At 54.8% G+C, this 5000-nt stretch overlaps 2 non-coding genes and 1 pseudogene across 2 annotated transcripts in view; all 3 read left to right on the forward strand.

Annotated features, from left to right (window-relative positions):
- Positions 1–1673, forward strand: part of LOC137929220 (small subunit ribosomal RNA) — a 1904-nt gene extending 231 nt beyond the window's left edge. The window contains exon 1 of the ribosomal RNA XR_011108785.1: positions 1–1673. This exon is cut by the window's left edge and continues 231 nt beyond it. This is a non-coding gene — a ribosomal RNA (small subunit ribosomal RNA).
- Positions 1674–2480: 807 nt separating this feature from the next.
- LOC137929235 (5.8S ribosomal RNA) lies at positions 2481–2637 on the forward strand. The gene has a single exon (XR_011108797.1). It is a non-coding gene; the product is annotated as a 5.8S ribosomal RNA (ribosomal RNA).
- A 1174-nt stretch (positions 2638–3811) lies between these two features.
- Positions 3812–5000, forward strand: part of LOC137929232 (large subunit ribosomal RNA) — a 4899-nt pseudogene continuing 3710 nt past the window's right edge.

The following is a 5000-nucleotide window of genomic DNA, read 5'->3' on the forward strand; positions in this document are numbered from 1 at the left end:
CGGAGGGCCTCGCGTCCGAAGTCGTTAATTTTGATGAATCTGGATAACTTTTGCCGATCGCATGGTCCAGCACCGGCGACGCATCTTTCAAATGTCTGCCTTATCAACTTTCGATGGTAGTTTCTGCGACTACCATGGTTGTCACGGGTAACGGGGAATCAGGGTTCGATTCCGGAGAGGGAGCCTGAGAAACGGCTACCACATCCAAGGAAGGCAGCAGGCGCGCAAATTACCCACTCCCGGCACGGGGAGGTAGTGACGAAAAATAACGATACGGGACTCTTACGAGGCCTCGTAATCGGAATGAGTACACTTTAAATATTTTAACGAGGAACAATTGGAGGGCAAGTCTGGTGCCAGCAGCCGCGGTAACTCCAGCTCCAATAGCGTATACTAAAATTGTTGCGGTTAAAAAGCTCGTAGTTGCATTTGTGCGCCGCGCTGTCGGTGCACCGCATCCGCGGTGATACTGACACGTCTGCGGAGCATATCGTCGGTGAGCCGTCGGTAAAACGGCGGTTCAATATCAAAATCCTATCGCGGTGCTCTTCGGTGAGTGTCGAGATGGGCCGACAATTTTACTTTGAACAAATTAGAGTGCTCAAAGCGGGCTCAAAATGCTGCTTGAATATTTCGTGCATGGAATAATAGAATATGATCTCGGTTCTATTTTGTTGGTTTTCAGAACTCCGAGGTAATGATTAATAGGGATAACTGGGGGCATTCGTATTGCGACGTTAGAGGTGAAATTCTTGGATCGTCGCAAGACGAACATCAGCGAAAGCATTTGCCAAAGGTGTTTTCATCAATCAAGAACGAAAGTTAGAGGTTCGAAGGCGATTAGATACCGCCCTAGTTCTAACCGTAAATATGTCATCTAGCGATCCGCCGACGTTACTACGATGGCTCGGCGGGCAGCTTCCGGGAAACCAAAGATTTTGGACTCCGGGGGGAGTATGGTTGCAAAGCTGAAACTTAAAGGAATTGACGGAAGGGCACCACCAGGAGTGGAGCCTGCGGCTTAATTTGACTCAACACGGGAAATCTCACCAGGCCCGGACACCGGAAGGATTGACAGATTAACAGCTCTTTCTTGATTCGGTGGGTGGTGGTGCATGGCCGTTCTTAGTTGGTGGAGCGATTTGTCTGGTTAATTCCGGTAACGAACGAGACTCTAGCCTGCTAAATAGGCGTCGTCATTTAGGTGTGCGCCGCTCCGGTGGCGCAACTCACTGGCGACGTATTAAAATTCTTCTTAGAGGGACCGGCGGCTTCGAGCCGCACGAGATTGAGCAATAACAGGTCTGTGATGCCCTTAGATGTCCTGGGCCGCACGCGCGCTACACTGAAGGAATCAGCATGTTCTCCCTGGCCTAGAGGCCCGGGCAACCCGTTGAAACTCCTTCGTGCTGGGGATTGGGGTTTGCAATTATCCCCCATAAACGAGGAATTCCTAGTAAGCGCGAGTCATAAGCTCGCGTTGATTACGTCCCTGCCCTTTGTACACACCGCCCGTCGCTACTACCGATTGAATGATTTAGTGAGGTCTTCGGACCGACACGCGGTGGCTTCACGGCCGTCGGCGTTGCTGGGAAGTTGACCAAACTTGATCATTTAGAGGAAGTAAAAGTCGTAACAAGGTTTCCGTAGGGGAACCTGCGGAAGGATCATTAACGTGTGTGTATGTGTGCGAGACGCGTGATATGTTCACGAACGTTGTTGCGCCGCTGTTGCTGTTGTTGCTGTTGCGACGACGACGACGACGACGACGACGACTTCGTACATACCGTGTTTACACATATATATATATGTAATACATCCATAATGATATATATATACGACATATATACATATATATGTACGTACGCGCGCGCTGCTGTTCGTATCTAATGCGGACGAGCGCGCGCGCGTGTGCGTGCGTGTGTGTGTGCGTGTTTGTATATATGTATAAAAAATAAAATGTGAAATAATTGTCTCTAGCGTCTATTACGCCTAACGGCGCAGCGGCGACGGCGCCGTGGCGGTGGCCGGTGGCGGTGGTGGCATTCGTCGAAAGTGCTACCGCCGCCGCTGCCTCCGCCGCCGTCGAAGCGGCCGGGTGGCGGAAAAACGCCGAGAGACGAGCGCCGACCGGGGCATACCAAACGGAGCGTTCGAAGCGGTGAAAATCCCCACTGCCTAGCTCAGGCCCTTTATTGTCGGTTGGCGCTATACAAAACGAAATTTAAGCGGTTAGAAAGATGACAATGTCGTGCGTCACGCCAGCTCGTTGGGGGGTGCGCGGGTCGTCGTCGTTCATCATTCTAAAGGATTCGCGTCGGGGCGTTAAGCTTTTTCGGTGCCGTTTCTTTATGAACGCCTCGGCGCACATGAATTCGACCAACTTTCGACGTTAATACATAAAAACGGACAATCAAGTGGCCGACGGCGAGAGCCGTAGGCCGCTACCGTAAGTAATAACAACATTAAGAAAAAACCATTACCCTGGACGGTGGATCACTTGGCTCGCGGGTCGATGAAGAACGCAGTTAACTGCGCGTCATAGTGTGAACTGCAGGACACATTTGAACATCGACATTTCGAACGCACATTGCGGTCCGTGGAGAAATATCCAGGACCACTCCTGTCTGAGGGCCGGCTGTTAAAATATAAAAACCACACTGTTCGGTGTAGAACGCGCGCTACGTGCGCTCGCGCCGGTCGATGCGCGCGGCGGTGACGCGCGACGCGGCGGCGGCGGGTTGGTGGGGGGTGATGAACGAGCTCGCGGACGGTGCGATGGGACGATCTCTAATAAGAGTCTCTCGTCCGCGCCGCCGCGGCTCTCACTCTCTCTCTCTCACTATCCGCCGTCGCTGTCGTCGCGCTGCCGCTGCCGCACTACCGCGCGCGGGCGAGCGGGCGCGCGCTCTTTCGAACAATTGACGGTTTCCGTTGAACGTTCTTCGCGACGGACGACGGACGGCGGGGTGCTGCACCCCTCACGTCCGCGTACGCGCGGAGCGCGTTTACGGTCCGTTTAAATATATCGAATTGTATTGAATATGAAACGAGTGTGAAAAGATTACACGCATCGCTAAGACGCGAGTCTTCGTAGTGCGGTCTTCGTCCGAGCTCATCGGTTCGTGTATACGATATAATAAAATATATCGGAAGCACAGACGACGCGTCTCCGACGGATGCGACCGGCAGGCGGTGAATGTTTTCTTGCGCGGCAAGCGTAACGCACACACAAACATATGTAAGTAAACATTACGTGATGTTCATGTGCGCGCGCGCCTAGCCCGATGCGAGAGAGTTCACCGCTCGTCGTCGCTACGCATCCGTATTATGTCGGTGATACGCGTCGTCGTTCCAGTGCGAACGTTATATTATCGTATCGATACGGACCGATACCGAAAGGGCCGGACGATCGATCGCTAACGAAAAGTACTCGCGCTCGCGTATGCGTGTCGAGATTTTCGTTTACGCTCGTATCATCATAATCATCATCATCGTCATCGTCGTCGTTCATCGCGCAACGCGTGTTGTGTGTGCAGCGTTGCGTTGTGCGTGCGCGCGTCTAGAGACCTCTAAGGACTCGCGACGCGCGCGCCTCGCGCACGCGCACTCGCTCTGCGACGCGCGATGATCGCGACGGTGGGGGTGGTGTACGGTAGGCGGACTCGACGTCCGAAGGGCGTCCCGCGACGACGACCGGCCGCCGTGCGCGCTTGCTTGCTTGCGCGCGCGGTCCGTCGGTTCGTCGTCGTCAAAAATATAATAAGGGACGTCGCGTACGGATATCGCGTCTGCCTCGAATTTTTATCGTTGGCCTCAGATCAGGGAGGATCACCCGCCGAATTTAAGCATATTAGTAAGCGGAGGAAAAGAAACTAACAAGGATTTCCCTAGTAGCGGCGAGCGAACAGGAAAGAGCCCAGCACTGAATCCCGCGATCGTCTCGAGCGCGGGAGATGTGGTGTTCGGGAGGTTCCGCTTTCTCGTCGTCGATACTCCTGTCCAAGTTCGTCTTGAACGGGGCCGTTTTCCCGCAGAGGGTGCCAGGCCCGTAGCGACGGAGGGCGGCGGCGAGAGGGACTCTCCTAAGAGTCGGGTTGCTTGAGAGTGCAGCCCTAAGTGGGTGGTAAACTCCATCTAAGGCTAAATATAACCGCGAGACCGATAGCGAACAAGTACCGTGAGGGAAAGTTGAAAAGAACTTTGAAGAGAGAGTTCAAGAGTACGTGAAACCGTTCAGGGGTAAACCTGCGAAACTCGAATGAACGAACGGAGAGATTCATCGTCATTCCGCGGCGTACGCGCCCGCGCTCTGATGCGACGTCCGGTCCGCCTTTAATCGGGCGCTGTATCGCGTCGCACGGGCCGGTGCGCGTCGACGTCCGCGGAGGGCGTGCACTTCTCTCTCAGTAATGCATCGCGACCCGTTCGGGTGTCGATCTAAGCGCCGCCGACGGGCAGCCCAGCGTTCACTTCGCGCGAGCGGAGTCAGGACGTTGGACCGTTTCGCGGTAGCCGATCGGCCGCCGGACGGTATAATGATAAGAATCGCGCACGCGCTCTCTAAAGGCGCGTCCGGCCCGACGCAAGATAACGTCGTACACGAGGTCCTGCCCGAGCGCGGACCTCGTTGCGGCGCGTCTGTCGTCGCAGCCGTGCTGTCTCGGACCGTGCGCGTCTCTGTCTGCGATGATTCAGTTTCGGGCACTCGCAGGACCCGTCTTGAAACACGGACCAAGGAGTCTAGCATGTGTGCGAGTCATTGAGTATTTGTATAAACTGAAAGGCGCAACGAAAGTGAAGGCGCGCGCTAGCCGCGCGCTCAGGGAGGATGGAGTGTACGTCCTTTGCGATCTGCACTCTCGCACTCCCGAGGCGTCTCGTTTCCAATCCGTGAATGCAGGCGCGCTCTGAGCAGAGATGCTGGGACCCGAAAGATGGTGAACTATGCCTGGTCAGGTCGAAGTCAGGGGAAACCCTGATGGAGGACCGTAGCGATT

This window comes from Battus philenor, unplaced genomic scaffold (assembly GCF_028537555.1).
Source record: "Battus philenor isolate CCGP_79_NKW_IND1 unplaced genomic scaffold, ilBatPhil1.0.hap1 SCAF_45, whole genome shotgun sequence".
Classification (NCBI taxonomy): Eukaryota; Metazoa; Arthropoda; class Insecta; order Lepidoptera; family Papilionidae; genus Battus; species Battus philenor.